We start from the raw sequence: 19627 nt of genomic DNA, 5'->3' as shown, positions 1-19627 counted from the left end.
TGATTAAAAAATAAATAAATAAACTTGAAATACTGTTGTCTCAGGGGAGAGCTCACTTAGGAAGAAACGAGCTGCTGTTTCTCTGCAGAAATGTATTTTTAAATTAAAAAGTTTACAGTCCATTGTGTAGAGAATGCCCCCCAAACTGTCTGAAAATGTGATGCGATTCAAACTGGGAACCTCACTCTTATAAATCCATTATTTTGCAGAGTCAGTGAACTGGCTATAAAAACTCAAGATATTTTTTTCATATTTTCATTAATAGTCACCAATGACCCTTACTATTAACTTTCTGAAATTACTCTCTCACATTAAGATATTTTGTTTTAAACAAGTAAACCCTAAAGTTTCTTTGAGCATTTGTTCACAATTTGTGAAAAATTCACCAGGTTGATGAAGTCAAGAATAATTCTTTAATACTGTTTTGCACACCAGACAATTCTAATAAATTACTGCGTTGTGTGGACTTTGACTGTAGTTTTAAAAAAGGAGAATTATTTGCTTTTATCATTTCTGTCTTCATGCATCAACACGTTTCCGATTCAAGCAGCCCATCTCGTTGTTAGACTGAAAAAGGAAAACTAAAAACATTCGTTCTGTGTTTAACTTCATAATCCATTATTTTATTAATTATTTTTACACAGTTTGGTAAAAAAAAAAATCATTTTACCGAACAGGTTTTGACTAATGCTTCTAGTCATCATCAGAGTTCGCTGGTGTTGGTGGCGTTTCCGTTTATCCATACAAAAGAGTGATCAAGGGAGCGATAGAAATTAGGAGATGTGGACACAAAACCATGAACAGAGACGATGAAGTAGTCACATTGGATCACGCATGGGTGAGTGTCATCCACAAGGGGGGGCAGTAGAGGGTGACATTGTCCTCTGCTACCCGTGTATAAACGGAAGTTCTCCAACACCGATGAACTCTGATGGTGACTAGAGATATGTCGATACTTGGATTTTTTTTTACCAAATTGTGCAAAAAAAAATAAAGTAATGGATTTGCTAGATTTCTTTTGTGAGGTGCAGTTCTAACTCTGACTGCTAAGTGGCAGAAGTTCTCCTGCTTTAAATGTGACAGAACAATAAGATCTTGAGATAATAGGGACCCTAAAGCCAAGCGTACAATGTGTGACCTTTTCACTTTTTTGAGCCGATTTTCCACTCATGCGAAAATCCACAAGATTGGGGCAAGTTTTGCGCTGAGCGTCGTGTAGTATACAGGGGGTTACATGAGCCAATTAGCACCACGTGACCAGCTACCGATCGGTAATCGTGAGCTTGCACGGACTTCTGGCGTGTTTGAAATTTGGCTCGTCCCTCATGATGGGTTGAAGCGGCGCAGCGAGCGGCTGCGACCACAAAATGTACCAGAACCGCTCCAGGCGCATGCGCATTCATGTGTCAACACCACTTGCCAGCTATTTCCCTAACACATGTTGTTTTTATTTCTACACCTTTTATTACACACACAATGACAAGGATTGTCAAGAAAGCGTGTTTGTCATGTTCATGCCAAATTAAACTGATCACAAAACACTGACTTACTTTCTTTATTTCATTTTCCTCCTCCAACCCCCATAAATCCCTGTGTGTCCTCCTAAAGCACTACCGAAGGACAACAGACATCAGTAACAACACAAAAAAAGTCTGACGTGCTGTTTAAAAACTGCAATCTTTAGCATATTGCTAGGTCTGATGTGTTGCTGCCAGACGTACAGTGTGAACAGTCAGGTCGCACCCGAGAACTGGGTCGTACAGTGTGAGCACATGACACGTGAGATTTGCTCTGCGAGGAAGTCGTACAGTTAGAGTTTAAGCTGAGTGCTACGAGTCGCACAGTATACGCCCGGCTTAAGTCCCCTCCTTTTCCGGTCGGTTCATGTGTCCCCAGAAGAACAAACAAATTAATGAAAGTCAACAGGGTTAAAAGAGCTATTCTCTAATCAGCTTAGCCTTACGTCCTGGATCGCACATGTATATTATACTTCTATTTAAATGAAAACTAATGAAGTGTGTTTTCGACCACGCCAGTCACGTACTTTGAGATGTATTAGCTTGTAAATGTTCGTAATTAGCATGACTACCAATTAGACATTGGCACGCATCACAGAATCTCTTCTCCCCTGGCTTAGCTGCTACTTACCACATGGTCAGATTTATTATGATTATTTTCTCCTGAAGGAAGGATTTGAAGTTCACTGAACTTACAGCCATTTTCCCTCTGTTTTTCTCCGTATCTGGTTTAATGACACTGGACTTGTTCTCACACAAAACAAAACAAACAAAAAAAAACATTTCTCCTCATTCGAAAATAAACTTGTTCTTGTTTTCAAAATGTGTCTTTAAAATTCACGGACATCAATTGTGAAATTCATGGCACATAAGCGGAATTCGAAAATAGTGTTTTTTGCCCCATTGACTTACATCCCTTTTTTCGTTCTTCTGGGGACCCGTGATCTGGCAGAGTAGGTGGGTGTGACTTAAGGACGTGAAATACTTGCTGTTTGATCTCACGTTGGTGCAGGCTCATTGTTGCTGCTGAATAGCAATGCACGTAGTACTGGAGTGTTCCACTAGGGGGGCACACTACACTACTCAGACCAGACAGAGAGCCAGATTTGTGGGTACAACCAAAACAAACATGGCATCAATAGACGAGATCAGTAACAGTTAATTTTAAGTTCACGAAAGAAAAAGAGACAGCAGCAGTGTTAAAGAAGGTAAGACCTCTAAACCAGAGAGGGTGTTTCTCAATGCCAAAGGAACCTTGATGTCTTAGCCCCCACCCCGGTTGCCTTGGATATACGTCATCAGGAACCACCAAGGCGTGTTCCAATGTTCATGTTCTGCCAAGGCGTCTGTTATCCAGCTGCTTAGCTAGCTGAGCAAGGATACATGATACATGAGAGGTGTCCTGTAGCCTCACCTTGGTCAAAAAATTCCCAGAATACACTGCGGAATTTTCAAAAGGAGGGCGGATCAGAAGCCGGCTGCTACTTCAGGGGCAAATTTCAAGTTTAAATGTAAGTCAACTAACTGTAGCTATCGGGCTGATATCTGAAATGTTTTTCTTAATATCCAAAGTAGTTATCTACAGTCGGTTAGTTGCTTAGTAGTTGCAACTTCGGTGACTAGCAGGCAGTAACTCGCCAACACATTTAATTTAACAAATATATACACAATTTTAAAAGTAAAATACTCATTATATAATCATATTGTAACATAAATGTATAAAATATAACATTATCTCCTGTGTCACAGGATGTTACGTGACCGCCGCGGTCACATCAAGCAAGTCTGTTCCATTTAACAGTTTTCATTGACCAAGGAAGGACAGTGTCCTCGTAAGCAAGGCGCCTGGCCTCGCAAGACATTACCTTGTGAGGCCAGGCGTCTCGACATTGAGAAACACCCGGAGTCACCATGGTTAGTGTGTCTCGTTCATTTTGTCCACTCCACCTACTGGTTACTCGTAAATTGCAGCGTTTGCCTCCGTCGCATTAATTTCGGGGGATTTGCTAAACGATACTTCAAATCAAAGAAAGTAACGTGTGGTAGCCATTTTAAACACGTGTTCGCATCGTCAAACAGCAAGTACATCCAGGCCCTTAGGCTCCCTATACTGGATGTTTTGTGGAAGTGTCTGGCCTGAGTTTTGTAATGAAACTCAATCCTAAAAATGCAAATATCTTCTGACTTTTAATAGTGCATTATCGTGTCTCCTGTACTGTGATTAAATATTCAGGTTCTAGCCAGTATACACCTTTAATGTTTACCCATTCTAAATCTGAACACCCTCAGTCAGTAAGATCTGCATGAAACACTATGAGTACAATGACTCTCAATCTTGTTTGTGGCATCAAAGTTCTCATTTAAAAAGAAACTAATTCTGTCAATAATGCCATGCTGCTAGAACATGCTACTGGAAAACCCCATTGTGCATGTCTATGGTCAGACGACAAACTTTTCCATGAAAGGCAAATTGTACATTTCACACTGTTCACTGGCACCTTTATCACTGTAATACTTCCAATGCAAGCACTAATTCAGAAGAGCCAGACTTACTAAATGGCTGCTCAGTTCTAGATGTTGGAGGATTCAGGATCCCGCCCAACCCCGCCTCCCCATCGGACTCTGATGTTTTGTATCTGTGATGTTCGCGCTTCTATGTTGAGGAGTTTTTTGTATAATAGAGTTACTCCCCGCTGGGTCTAACTCTGCTATGCCTTTATTTTACCTTACCCCAATTATCCTCTTGTAACACCCTTTTCATCTAATGAAATGAGCGCCGTTCTGGCTGCTCTCGTGACTGCCTGTACCTGTTTTTGTCTACATGTGTGTGTGTTTAACCTTGGTCAGGTTATGTTGCGGAGTCAAGTTCCTATGCTCTGGGTCGCTGGAGCGCTGGCAATAAAGCTTATTCTGATTCTGATAAATCATAATGGTAATTGTTTAGGTCCACATTGAAATCAGGATTAATTTGTTTTACAGTGCATCTGGAAAGTATTCATAGCGCTTCACTTATTCCACTTTTTTGTTTATGTTACAGCCTCATTCCAAAATGGATTAAATTAATTTTGCCCATAAAATTCAACACACAACACCCCATAATGATAATGTGAAAAACAGTGTCTTTGAAGTTTTAGCAAATTTATTAAAAATAAAAACCTTGAGAAATCACATGAACATAAGTATTCACAGACTTTACTCAGTACTTTGTTGATGCACCTTTGGCAGCAATTACAGCCTCAAGTCGTTTTGAATATGATGCCACAAGCTTGCCACACCTATCTTTGGGCAGTTTTGCCCTTTCCTCTGTGCAGTACCTCTCAACCTCCATCAGGTTGGATGGAAAGCGTCGGTGCACAGCCATTTTCAGATTTTTCCAGAGATGTTCAATGGGGTTCAGGTCTGTGCTCTGGCTGGGCCACTCAAGGACATTCACTGAGTTGTTCTGTAGCCACTCCTTTGATATTTTGACTGTGTGCGTAGGGTCATTGTCCTGCTGAAAGGTGAACCATCGCCCCAGTCCCAGTCTGCCTTTTAGCAAACTCCAGGCAGGCTGCCATGTGCCTTTTACTAAGGAGAGGCTTCCGTCTGGCCACTCCACTATACAGGCCTGATTGGTGGATTGCTGCAGAGATGGCTGTCCTTCTGGAAGGTTCTCCTCTCCCCATAGAGGACCGCTGGAGCTCTGACAAAGTGACCATCGGGTTATTGGTCACCTCCCTGACCAAGGCCCTTCTCCCCCGTTCACTCAACCTAGAAGGCTGGCCAGCTCTAGGAAGAGTCTTGGTGGTTCCAAACTTCTTCCGCTTACGGATGATGGAGGCCACTGTGCTCATAGGAACCTTTTAAGCAGCAGAAATATTTCTGTAACCTTCCCCAGCCTTTAGCCTCAAGAAAATCCTGTCTCGAAGGTCTACACTCAGTTCCTTTGTCTTCATGCTTGGTTTGTGCTTTGACATGCACTGTCAACCCAGTGCCCTAACATAGACAGGTGTGTGCCTCTCCAAATCATGTGCAGTCAACGTAATTTACCACAGGTGGACTTCAATTAATCTGCTGAGACACCTCAAGGATCATCAGTGGAAACAGAATGCACCTCATCTCAATTCTGAGCTTCACGTCAAAGTCTGTGAATACTTATGTTCATGTGATTTCTCAGGTTTTTTATTTTTAATAAATTTGCAACAACTTCAAAGACACTTTTTTCACATTATCATTATGGGGTGTTGTGTGTTGAATTTTATGGGCAGAATAATCCATTTTGGAATGAGGCTGTAACAAACAAAAAAGTGGAATAAGTAAAGCGCTATGAATACTTTTCGAATGTATTGTATAAACATAATCAGAACTCACATTTTAAGTCAGCAGCTGTTAAGAGTTGCAACATCTATTTGATTTGGTGATCAAAACAACTACAAAAGTCATTTGTATCTTTTTAAAACGAGTCACATGAACAAATCATGGAGAGACGATGCTACTATAAAAGTGGAGAAGAGCTGCTACGGAATCCCTGTTATTTAGGCAGTCAGTGTGAGCCAAACGTGTTACTTTGGGAGTGTTGATGCTTGGAAATAGAACAAAGTGCGTGTGTTCAAAGTTCTAATAAACAAGGGCATGTCTTTTTATGCATCACAAACTACCCGTGTGTTTTGCCAGCATTCTGCCATCTAAGCCGATGTTGGCCACCAAAATGCCTGAATGTTTAGCCTTTGAAAGGATGACAAATTAAATGCATACTTGCAAAGTGATATATGACAAAACATTTTTATGGTAACACTTTACAATAAGGGTCCCTTTATGAATGTTAATTAGTACATTACTAAGCAATAATGAACAAAGGGTCCCTTTATTAGTTCAATAATATATAATCCTGTTCGCTAACTTTAAGTGTCCTTAAGGTTAGGACAAAGGTCTGCGTAGTACTGCATTAATATTAAGCAGTTGTTGATACTTTATTTAACAGCATATTAGTGGTTTACCCTTATATCCATGTAGTGCATTTTTTGTGCACTAAGAGGAGGAATGTTAGAAAATTCAAGGGCTATATGACGGTTAATGATGCACTAAGTAACGTTAATAAATGGACCATTATTTTTAATTGTTACAGATTTTACATGAAGTCCTTTTTTGTTTATTGCATTATTTTATGATCATTTGGAACTTAATTTAAACTTGTAATCTAAATATAATTTACTGCACAGCCCTAGTTTTCACATTCTTGAGTAAAAAATGTGATGTTGTTGAACGTGTAAAGTTGCTATTAAGTTAACTGAGGGGGAGCTGCAGCCCCTTAACAATGATTGTAATGGAGTTCAAGCATCTTCACTCAAACAACTACAAATCTACTTTTTTATGTACATTCTAACTTTTGCCATCATTGACTTCCCTGATGAATATAACATTGACTCCACACAGAAAAGCCAAAGATCTGTTATATTTTCCTCTGAAGGAAATATTTCTGCTGTCTGCAGGAGTTCACCTCATGCTGCAAAAGCACAATCACAAACAAAAAAATAACTTTTTTCATCATACTGTGTGGGAACATTGTGTCAACGAACAACAACACAGAAAAAATTCCTGTGTAGCCCTCACATTAGTCAGTTTGACAGACACACAGTTTCCTGTTCGAGTTGAAGTAAAAATAATTGTGTTGCCTGTGCTGAAGACTGTGACACCCCTCAGGAGGCAGTGACACACACAATTTACTCAGATGCATTAACAAATTAAATAAAGACAGTTAAAGCTTCTCATCTCTTACAGAAACCGTCTCCACTTCAGTCAAAAACATCGGGTTACCAAGGCAACAGCTGTCTGAACAATGTTTTGCTCAGGGTGTCTCATATAAGTACAAAACCTCCACACTTATGAATATCATCTGAGACGAGTATTGTCTTTGTGTGCATGTTGGTGATTTTCAGACAAACAAGACGATAAACAAGAATCCATCTTCAGCAGGTTATGCAGATTTGTTAAGCTTTGATTGTCTATTTGCATGTGCATTAGTTCACCGCCATTTTATAGATACACAGACAGACACACACACACACGTGACTGCAATTTGAGCCATGTGCTTTTATGCACAAAAAGCATTAAGTGTTTCTATTTCTATTTTTTCCATATTTAAAGCAGAAACACAGTCTGGTTCACTCAAACTAAAAGAGGTTTCAGACCTTCTCCCGCTGTAATCAGAAGTCCACATGTGGACAACAAACCTTTTATAATGTTTTACAGGTTTAAACACAGCGTTCATCTTTAACATCCTTTCAAGTCTCGACTGCCTGACATTTCAGAAGTGTCTCATAACCTGCAGACATTCTGTCCCTCCTGTACAGCTGGTGCCTATATGAAGATTTAGTCTCATGGAAGCCTGACATTTCAGAGCTCTTCTGTCACTCGCAAGGACATGCAGGAAACGGTTTGGGAGAGTAGGTGAAAATGAGCTAGATGGCATAATATTTTTTGCAGGGTGACGGTAATTATTGATTTGACTGGGAGAAATAAAAGCAGCTCAGCAAAATCAATACACTGTCCAACTGAACCACACATTCCAGGATGGTTGTATAATAGAAGTACACAACATGCAAAACCAAATATGCAACAATGGGCTCTAAAACAAATGGTAAATGGCCTGTATTTGATATAGCGCCTTTTAGAGTCCTGGAACCCCTCAAGGCACTTTACAACACAATCAGTCATTCACCCATTCACACACACATTCACACACTAGTGGGGATGAGCTACAGTGTAGCCACAGCTGCCCTGGGGCGCACTGACAGAGGCGAGGCTGCCGAGCACTGGCGCAACCGGTCGCTCCGACCACTACCAGCAGGCAACGTGGGTTAAGTGTCTTGCCCAAGGACACAAGGACAGTAACAGACTGAGCGGGGCTCGAACCTGCAACCTTCCGATTATGGGACGAGCACTTAACTCCTGTGCCACCGTCTGCACTAAGCATGATTATTGGTTTGCTTTAAAGGTGCGGCGCACTCGTTTATTCAGTACATTTGCAGTGGTGGTGGTGGTGGGGTGGGGTGGGGGGGTGGGGGGTCAAGTCACTGAAGAAGAAGTAGATTCTGACAGCAGGATTTAGACTCTTACTATCTGATACTTAGACACCTCACCTTGGATAGGATACCATTCACAAGATGGTCACTTAATTCCTCGGCCACCATTTTTTATTTTCACTCCATTCTGTCTCTTTTTATGGTAACATAAAAACATATGTTCGGAATCTCAAGAAATCGGTATTAATGACATTTATGCAAATGTGTAAACTGGAAAATGTGCTACAAATGTATTTGTTGCACCCCAGTGACAGTTTATTCACAATCAATGTAGCCCTCCCCTCGCTTTTAGCACCCCCTAGTGTCCGTTAATAAAACAGAAAACATCTCCTGCTGTGCTTTAGTTTTTTTTTTATGCGTTATACATCTCCCTAGCCTTCTTTAGTGCCTACAGGAGTGATTTGCCCCTAAATTAAACAAATCAGCTGTGGTCATGATCTAAAACATGCAGGAAATGTTCTGAAACCAGACCACAGCACCCGGTATGTTAGCTCGGCCCGCCAGTCTGAAGTTTCAAGCTCAAGCAAATTATTTAAAAATATGAAAAAGTTGCAAAGGATCATTCAAGTCTGAACTAAGGATGCACCGATACGATACTGGTATCGGTATCAGTGCCAATACCGATGCCAATACCAGTATCGGTAAAAGTTAACCAATGCCAGGAACCGATACCAGCGCAGTTGTTTGAAAATGGCTTCACTGTAACTTGTCATTTCTGTTCACCTAATATTTTACTTTTGTGATTACTTCCATTCATATATTTTACTTTTTATCTACCTCACAGTCTTTTCCTGTTGAAAGCAGAGAAGAAAATAAAATCTGTATTCCAAATCATTGCATTTTTTTGTGTGGTGGAAGTATCGGTATTAGTAATCGGTATCGACGAGCAGTCAGATCCAAGTATCGGTATCGTATCGGTTTGGAAAAAAGTGGTATCGATGCATCCCTAGTCTGAACTGTCGCCAACTAGCTCGATATTGGCTTTCGTACCAGTATCTTATGTTCTGATACAATTTAGCTCTCACTATCAGAAACCAAAAATAACTGATATCAACTCATCCAACATATCCTTAAAAAAAGATAAACAAAATATCACAGCTATTTTAATTTGAGTTAAGCCAACTGTACCAAACAAACAAAAACATCTCAAAAACTAAACCTCAGATCTGCCATGTTTTGACATTTTGAGTGAGAGAAGAAGTATCTAAAGCTTTTGATGTATAATATGTGCATACTATGCAGGTTTCCCCCAGCGCTTTATAAGCCTGGCAGCCCACCAGGCTTTGCTTGGCCACCCGCCAGGCTAAGCGTCATGGCCCGCCCCCCTTCCCGACCCTACCGTGTCCGCTGACACGAACGGCACAACAAAACTAGTGCCCTCCATCAGCTGATACTGGTGAGAAACAGCAGTGGGACGTGTGCAACTCCCCCACCCCCGCTCTCACGGAGGAGCGCGCAACCTCTCTCCCCGACGGCAGAATCCACCAGGCTTAACTCATTTTCTGGGGGAATCCTTGGTATGTTCTGTCATTAAAAATGCAAAAATGGTAATTTCAGACATAACACTTTAATGCCTATTTCAACTGATAATATGGGACATCTCTATTCCCAGAGCTCAAACATCTCTCTCTGGGTCAGACTGACGGAAGCTTGATCAAGTGGTGTGTGAACCCTTGTGTACCAAATCTTCATAAGTTTAGCATTTGGATAAAGTTAGCTATAGACCTGGGTCTAAAACTATGAATCTTCACAAATCTTTTGAGACCCTTTGGAGACACAAACAGTTCCACTCCAAAGATACTGGCACAAAACTAAACAGTTAAATTAAACTAGAATATTTTTCCTGGACATAAACAATTTTGTAAGGATTAGAAGTCGTACAGTTAGGGTTTTCATGGTTTAAGGTTGACTGTTAAATTTACCAATTAAACCTGATTTAGTGAAACAGTTTAGAAGCTGAATGAAGGATTTGATTGTCAAAACATTCACAGCATCCTAGTTGAAAGCAGATGGCAGTAAACATGTACTGGGGATTTTTAAGCCACCAGAGAGACCAAATCTGAACTGTGATTGTATTTTAAATTCCACTGAAGAGTTGAGGGAAAGTCCTTTTAAGTCTCTCCATCTGCACAACATGAGAAAAGCAAGTCAATGTGATAAAGGAAGCACAGATCTAATGAGTCATGTGAAGGCGCTTGCTACATTAGAGCTAATGCAAAGTCAGCTCACATTTTAGGCTAACTTGATCTTTGAAATTATGTCTTTAAAAAATCAGTTTGACTTGAAGCTTGCTTGTTACATTTCTTTAGGTGTTGTCCCCAAAAGATTTTGTGTGTACTCACTAGGGCTGAATGATTTCCCCACCCAAATTGCGATCTTGGACAACGCAGTCATGTGATCATCAAAGCTGTGATATTTCAGCCCTCCTTGATCTGTCGTGTCAACAATTTTACACATCAAGGTTTTTCTCCAGGTTTTAAAAGTGTTAGAGCAGAACCATTTAGTGTCAACGGGGGTCTGGGTTGGAGGAGCCTGATCAGCTGACACAGTGGCGCATCGGTACATTTGATTGTTTTTACCAGGTTCTTTTTCTTTTCGTAGAACTATTACAGCCAATACTATTTATGGCTGTGGCCACTCATTTTCTGTCCTTCACAGCACCGCTCGTGTGTGTGAAAGGTAGGGAGGGACAAAGAGGTTGGTCGGTCAACTTCTTGAAAAAGTGGAAAGGATTTTACCATAGTAACACTAGACTGACTTGAAAGCACAATTACTCCCCTTTCAAAACTTCTGATGGCACATTCAATGTAAGCACATTAAACATTAAGGCAGTGTAGAAAAATGTCCAATTACTTTTCATATCCCTTGGGTATCTTCCCTAAGACGCTTCTGCTGGAACCGGAAATCCACAATGCTAGAGGAAACGAGATAGTGCTAAAAACCAGTCCAAATGTCTTTTGTTGTCCGTGACTTCAAATGTTGTTTTTCTTGTTGGGACTCTGGTAGTTTGTTCTAAAGTTGAAGTGGTAACAGCCGGCTGTTTCTCCTTCTCTGATATTATTGAGAGGAGACCCTCCCACACCAGTGGTGTTTTGTTGCTAAATACGTAAGTGCGTAATGAATGGAGGAAGTGCAGAAGTGAGGTGGTTCGGTGAGACAAATGACTGGATGGTCCAGTAGTTGCTTTCAGTTGTCAACATATTATTGGCGAAGGGTTTTAGACAAATGTGAGAGAATCATTTTTATTTAATTATTTTTTTCTCGTTTCCGTTTTTTTAATCTCCACAGTATATTTATAGCTATAGTATGTTGGAACATTCTTAAGAGGCACAAAAAAAAATGTTTTACGGTAATTTGTTTTCCAAACTTGCTTTTGCAGCTTTAAGTGGGCATACACTATTTATGTCTTTAGTATAAATTAATTAACTGTGAGTTGTTCTCTGTGGAAAGAATATTTCACACTACTGTTTCCGGAAGTAGAATTTAGCTGGAGAAGTGGGGGACAGAAAATGACAGGATTCCAAGCCTTCCTCATTAATATTCATGATATTCAAACATCTCGTCTGTGATTGGCTAACAGCAATGCAACTCTTCCACTGCCCTCCTTCATTCTACAAAATTGATGTTTTATCTCTACGAATAACTTAAGCCTGAAGGAGTTCTGCCAAGTTGTGGAGTTGCTCTTGCTAATGGTTAGCTTCTACTAGCTGACACATGCTCTGCTCTTTCCTGGATGCTAAACCAACAACCACCTTCCCTGTTGCAAGCCAAGATGGGTGAGTCCATGAATGCTAATTGACAGTGATGTACACTCACTGGCCAATTTACTGGGTAAACCTGTCCAACTGCTTGTTAACGCAAATTACTAATCGGCCAATCACATGTTGACAACTTAATGCATTAAGACATGTAGACATAGTCAAGACTTCAGTTGAAATGTAATTTGTTTGTAAGTTTGTAATGTGATTGTTGCTTTAGAAGAAGATGATCTGCTGCAGTTCAAACTGAGCTTCAGAATGGGGTAGAAAGGTGATTTAAGTCAGAGGTCCCCAACCCCTGGGCCACGGACCAGTACCGGTGGTACCCTGTTACCATTTCCAACATCCTTCATGTGTGAAACAGGGTTTTCTGCAATGACAGCAACTACAACAAAATTACGGAATTATCTGGACATAAGCAACACACTTCAGGCTTCATTATCTCCCATTACTCCTGGATGGGACCGTCTCATCACACAGAAACAAGCTCAAGGCTCCCATTGATGCAGCCTTGGTGAGTTGTATTTTTCATTCACTTTATAATTGTTTTTGGTGAATCTTACCTTGAAAGCATGTTTTTAAATTGCAATATAAACCAAGGCCATTAGGGAAAGTGGAAATGCAATGTTGGTTTAAATGGTTAAAACTTAACCAACATAACCATTAAGTAGATGGTAGTGTGTGTTCATGCTGATGAGGTTACAAGTGCACATTGGATTCACATTTATTGTTGCATTTAAAAAATACCACAGTCTTTATGCTGGTCATATGATATTATTTTCTTGTATTTATCTGCTACATGTTAAAGACCGGTCCGTGACAATATTGCCTGATGCGAAACCAGTCCCTGGTGCAGGGTGTTTACAGAAAACAGTCCGAAAGGAAAAACATCCAGTGAGCGTCAATTCTGTGGGCAAAAATGCCTTGTTGACGCCATGGGTCAGAGAAGAATGGCCAGATAGAAAGGCAAAAGTAACTCAGATAGCCACTCGTTACAACCAAGGTATGCAAAAGAACATTTCTGAACGCACAACACACCGGGTGCCACTCCTGTCATCTAAGAACAGGCTACAATTCACACAGGCTCACCAAATATGGACATTAGAAGATTGGAAAAATGTTACCTGATGAGTCCCAATTTCTGACATCTATAATTTGGCATCAACAACATGAAAGCATTGATCCATCCTGCCTTGTATCAACGGTTCAGGCTGGTGGTGGTGGTGTAATGATGTGGAGGGCACTTTCTTGGCACACTTTGTGCCCCTTAGTACTAACTGATCATCGTTGCAACGCCACAGCCTACCTGAGTATTGTTGCCAACCATGTCATCCCTTTATGGCCACAGTGTACCCATCTTCTGATGGCTACTTCCAGCAGGATAATGCACCATGTCCTAAAGCTCCAATCATCTGAGACTGGTTTCTTGAACATAAGGAATTCACTGTAATCAGATGGCCTCCACAGTCACCAGACCTCAATCCAATAAGAGCATCTTTTGGATGTGGTGGAATGGGAGATAAGCATCATGGATGTGCAGCCGACAAATCTGCAGCAACTGCGTGATGCCATCATGTCAATATGCACCAAAATGTTAGAGGAATGTTTCCAGTAACTTGTTGAACCTATGCCACGAAGGATTGTCAGTTCTGAAGCCAAAATGAGTCCAACCCGGTGCTACCAGGGTGTACCCATTAAAGTGGCCAGTGAGCGCACATCTGTGTAGCATTTTCTGGCCCGAGCGTTTCACTGTTTATTTTGTTTCAGCAGCTAATGCAGAAAATAGGTGTAGAAGACCATTTGCATGTGACCGATTGGATTTCAAATCTAACATTTCTCAGTGAACCTCACCTTTGAAATAAAAAAAATGCATGAAAATAAAATCTCACAACATTTGAAGGTCATTGTAATGCAAACTCTCATCTTGCCTATAAAAACACACAAAGCTGACAGCAATGACCTGCAGGCCTTAATCAGCTCTCCATAGTTGGTCAGTAATACAGCAGGTGCAGAACTCAATGTTAAGATTTTCCAACAAGGATCGAGGGGTTAAATATGTAATCGAATGGAATGTCACAATACCCTCTCTCCTGCACTTAAAAAGTCTGAGTTACCATAAAGAACAAATACTTGGAAGCACTGAATGTGTTAAATAATTCCACTGCAGAGCTCAAAACACTGCTCTTCTTTCCTTAACCCAACACATCTTGCTTGATTGTGCTGGATGAGTGAGCAAATGCATCTATATTTCTGTCTCTGCTCAAACCCACCATTAGCCGTCTCATTGTCCTGCTTTGTTCCAGCCCTCATCATCTGTCACCGTGTGGTGCTAACCTGTAAATTTCCCCTCAGAGCTCATCGTTCATGACTGATGGGTTTGTGGCTGAGGCTTCGATAGATGTAAGGGCCCTCATGATTACATTCTGTCAGCTGTTATTACTGTCATTAGATGGCTGCTTTATGCTTTGGTCCAACGTCTGTTTGACCAGCAAGATGGATTTTAGAGCCTAATGAGATCTGCTAAACTTTGCATTAACTGCTAATGCGTCTAAAAAAGCTCTAGACAACAAGACAACAGTGCATTCAAAAAGAAAAAATACATAATAGAAGATATTACTCTCATTTATTTTGTAATCACTTGAGATCCTTTGCGTTTTACCGCATGGTGCCTCACGGTGCCTGAAGGAGCAATAATGCAAATGCAAACCCCTGCAACAATCTGCCTCTGCTATGTTTTATCTGAGCGCATGTTGCAGGCAGAGTCCAAAGAGCAGATAATACAAATAAATTCTCAAAGACATAGCAGCCTGTTTTAGGCTCACAGATAAAGTAGCACCTTCCTCTTCAACGAAATCTTCCCTCGCCTTACTGGACAATAAATCCGAATCTGCTTCCCTCGTCCCAGCAGATGAACAAACTGGCAAAGCCGTGGACTTGTGGACACACTTGCGAGTCCAGGGAGTCATCGCTTTATTGTGCAGACTGAGAACTGGCTGTGAGGAGCTACATGCGGCGGTGTGTTACATCACATTCAGAAGTGTGGTAAAAACAATGTGACGTGCAAAAGAAAACCATAAAATGAAGAACAATTTTGAAGGCTGGAAAAATGGGCGAGTAAAAGGAGTGAATAGAGAGGAGTAGACATATCTGTACTGTTAATGACATCCTAGCCTTAACCTGGATGGGGTCCAGTAATTAAACTCAGAGAACAGTCTCTGACTCACACGGGTCGAAAATTATTAAGAGACTGACCCAAAATGTAAGCAGTAATATAGTTTATACTGATATAAAGAGTCTACACGCTGGACTTTTTAATCTGTGCACATCACAGACAGCATGAGCTGGTTAAACAACACTGTGATGTCACGGTTTCTTTGCAGACAAAAGGGATGACAGAGTTTGGCAACAAGTATGGATGCCATTAATAATCTAAAGAATGCAAACAGGTTGGGTCTGGGAATCAGCAGTCTCAGTTGCTGCTCAGGTCCCGGGTCGCCTGACCTTGGAACGCTTCCTCCAAAGGTGGAATGATCCCTCCAGGTTGGATGGAAATCTTTTTCTCTGGCATTTTTTTATTTTATTTTTTATTTTTTTTAGGCTTGACAGTAAGATGGAACATAAGACGGATCAGTTTGTCATCTGTTGTGATGAAGAAGATGAGCTCTTGATTTAACAGTCTGACAATGTTCCAAGCCTCAACTACAATCATAATTTGTGGATAATGATCAAAAGAGCAAGATCCTGAACACAAGCAGTCCGAGATGTACGTTAAGGAGTTTAATCATTCTTGGAGAGCTCAAGAGGAGAACTAGTACACCTCGTCAGAATGAGCGGAAGTGGTTCAGGCATCTGATCCAAAGGTTTCCTGACCCCATTCCTCTCTTACATCATTTCTTCTTGGGAAGAGACTGGTTGGGTGTGTTCAAATTCAGGAGTAGCATCCTTGTAAGGACTTCGCCTACCCAGTCTGCATAGGTTGTGCCCTTCCTCGAAGCGAAGACCAGAAGTGAGTGGCAATGAATTGAGACAGTCTAGCCTTCTTATTAATTGCTGTCCCTACTTCAGTGTGTGTCCTGTTGCCTAGCAACCATGATAGCAATAAAGAAAAATACTAGCTCGTTTGAGTGTTTTTCTTATTTTTGACAGAAACATATATTTAAGGAAACATAACAAAACACTGCTTTGAGGTATTTTGGGGTTAGGGTCAGATCTTAACATACTTACATTTAAAACTTGAATACCCCTCTACTTTGTCCACAATTATTCCAACAAAAACCTTCTGTTCTGACCACAATAAGCCTATTCCTGACATCTGAGGACACATTTTGATTATCCTAATTCGGACAGCCTCATCCCTCTGCTATACCTCCTTAAAATGCATTTGAAAGGATGAATTCCCTAGCCCACATCGTGGTGGAAGAATTGAAAAAATAAAACTTAAAGTACTAATTTTTATATAGCGCCTCTCAAGATAGAAATCATATGTCTTATCTGGCCTAGGAATGTCTATGATAATTTGGAGTGTGTCAACAAAGAGAGCAATGTCTTTGATCAGCTATTCCACGGCCCAACCTTAGTTAACTTCTATTTTTAATCTCTACCTTTTCTGTTTGGGTCTGAACAAGCAATAGACAATAACAGATTTATTTTTATACTGTGGGCATCAAATATGTCTTTATTCTCTCCTTCTACTATAACATTCAGTGTTTTCCAGGTACATGAAGATCAGCCTCATGTGGCCATTTGATGAAACACTTGCTTAATGTGGATCTTCTCCTCTCTTACAAATGCAGAAAACATAAGGAGGAAACATAGGATCAGGGCTGGAAACTCCATCCATCTTACACTTTTTACGACATGTGTTGCCACCCTGAATGGGCTGCAACAACAACCTGTGTTACAGAAGTAAATTACCTTGTTTGCAGACTCTCTGCTGACCCATTGTAACGTAATTCTGAACGGGGGAGTTGCTGCCTTCTGCAATCTGAGGGGGGATGTAGCAGGAGGGTCTTAATTATTTAAGCTTCTGGGTCTGATGTTACAAAGACATCATTCCAGCTGGACATCCATGTGTGATTTAATGCATCATGTATGGTCACTGACAGGGGGGTGGAGAAACTTGCGGGGGTTTAAGAGAGAAAATAACACCATCCTTGTTATGTTTCAGTGAAACATGGTTTCAAAATAGAAAAATCAACAATTTTAAGAAACGTCACTTCTCGAACGTGCATTTTGATGAAGTTAAACTTGCAGCCCTGCCAACTAACGCGAGAAGCAGCGCTGGATACGCTGGGGGACAGACGCAGCTCCAGACCCTTGGCTCCATCAACAGGGAGGTTTATTCCAAGGTTAAGTTAGCCAGCCTCAACAGTCTTCTCTCATCACGTTGCGGTATCTCGTCTTTGACGGGATTTTTCCCAGCACGCGACCGGGGTCTAAGCGCGAGGCTGGAGTTAGAGAGCACAGGAGCGGGCTGTTAATCAAGCCTTCAAAAAGAAAGGAAAAAAATAAAACACAAACGTCACGCGCTCCGTCCTTTAATTGTCCATTAACGTTAAGTAATTATCGCCCTCGCCTGTGGTGTCGCATCAGGCTGATATTCGACTCGGATAAATAAATATCTGTTATTTTATTGTTTTAATGAACACATTTGTAGCTGAGGAGTAGTTAATTCCCAGGTGAAACCGCCGCATCTCCCCACTTCAGCCACGGAGACCTGTTAAGCCATCAATTATACTGCGGTAGCCAAACAAACAGCAGTTGTTGCATGTGCATGAAACAATGCTATGGAGCTGATTTCAAAGCGTCTCCTGTTCTTTAAACACAGCATCATGACGGAAACCCAAAGCTGCACGAGACGCTCATGTAGGGTTTAAATCTAAAAGAAGAAGAAGATTCTCACCAGCAGCAGAGATGCTTGCGTCCCCACTGTTTCTTCTCGCTTCCGCCTTTGGCTTCCCAGGAGTTAATGAGCTTCTGATTTCTCCCTCAGCTGTTATCCGCTGGATCTTTGTGTTGCTGTTTTGTTTTGGTGGAAATTTTGGGTAATTAGCGTGCTCCCGCAAAAGCGCTGCCCTCTTCAAACTAACCTTCCCGCCCCCTCTTTCTACCCGGCTCAGATTGGTGCTGGACAGGAGGGGCGAGCCCCGAACCCGAGGGGCTGGTTCAGAGGCGGTGATGTGTCACGGCGATCAGAGCCCACATGGATGTCCAGTCCCGCTGTGTGGGGGCGGCAGAGGAGGTGTGGAGGGGGGCATCACAGTTAATCGACCAGCTTGTCAGTGATGCTCGCCAAACTAAAGGGTCCCCTCTTTGTTCCTCCACCTCCATCCTCCTCCTTTTTGCGCGCTTGTGCAGATCAGAACCGGTGAATGGGCCCACTTATTAAACGGGATCTGACGGTTTGAGAAGTGACGTAGGTGCCCAAAGGTTCAAGCACGACTGAATGAGATGCCAAAGCCTGAGAGCTGCTGCTGACAGTGATAAAGTAATCTCATCTGAGTCAGTGCAGTAGGAAATGGGAGCTGATTATCCCCCCTCTGTGACCTTGGGGTGGTGTTGTCTCATCAGAGAAGGCTGGCAAAAAATCGGGACAGAAGAGAGGAAATATATGAGACACCTAACCTTTGTCTCACTATGTACAAGGTGCCTTTATAAAAGGGGAATACAAAAGAATCTTACCCCTGCTCACACAGCAGCAAATAGTATAAAAGCATGTTTCCACAGTGCAACTCCCACGTGTGCTTATGTGAGCAGAAACTGGATTTTATTCTTTGCTTTCTATACATTTAAATCTTTCACATCTTAATTAGTGAAATAGATACTGTAAACGGTCGCTAATATGATGTATTGGGGTCTTCTATTAACCATACTGAACTGTGGGAGACGTAAAATTGAAAGAACATAAACTTTTGTCATTAAATTCATATGTTTATAAAGAAAACCCCTCAAGTATTCCGATTTTATTATGCGGGCCAAGTGGCCTAAACAAAGTATAAAAACATCATGTAAAGTTAAAAAAAATATTTCAGTGGATCTAATTAACCCAGAATTTTTTTTTATAAAAATAAACAAAATAAATAAATTAAAATTATATATATATATATATATATATATATATATATATATATATATATATATATATATATATATATATATATATGTATATATATATATATATATATGTATGTATGTATGTATGTATAGCAGCACACACACAAAAAAAAGAAAAACATGTTGAATTCCCTTCAAAATCCCATAGAAAGGCTGCATGAACAAAAGCAAATGCAAC

General features: G+C 40.9%; 1 protein-coding gene across 4 annotated transcripts in view; it reads right to left on the bottom strand.

Moving 5' to 3' along the window:
* The window catches only part of gabra3 (gamma-aminobutyric acid type A receptor subunit alpha3), a 203493-nt gene extending 184716 nt beyond the window's left edge, over positions 1-18777 (bottom strand). The window contains exon 1 of one of the 4 annotated variants that reach the window (XM_070555743.1): positions 18239-18777. The gene's annotated coding sequence lies outside the window, so the exon portion shown is untranslated. The remainder of the gene's footprint in view (positions 1-18238) is intronic. The other 3 variants (XM_070555744.1, XM_070555741.1, XM_070555742.1) reach the window with 3 other exon arrangements.
* Between the last annotated feature and the right edge of the window lie 850 nt (positions 18778-19627).

This window comes from Nothobranchius furzeri, chromosome 10, assembly GCF_043380555.1.
Source record: "Nothobranchius furzeri strain GRZ-AD chromosome 10, NfurGRZ-RIMD1, whole genome shotgun sequence".
In the NCBI taxonomy this organism is placed as follows: domain Eukaryota; kingdom Metazoa; phylum Chordata; class Actinopteri; order Cyprinodontiformes; family Nothobranchiidae; genus Nothobranchius; species Nothobranchius furzeri.
The sequence above is the reverse complement of the archived record's forward strand: the minus strand, read 5'-3'. Positions and strand labels throughout refer to the sequence as shown.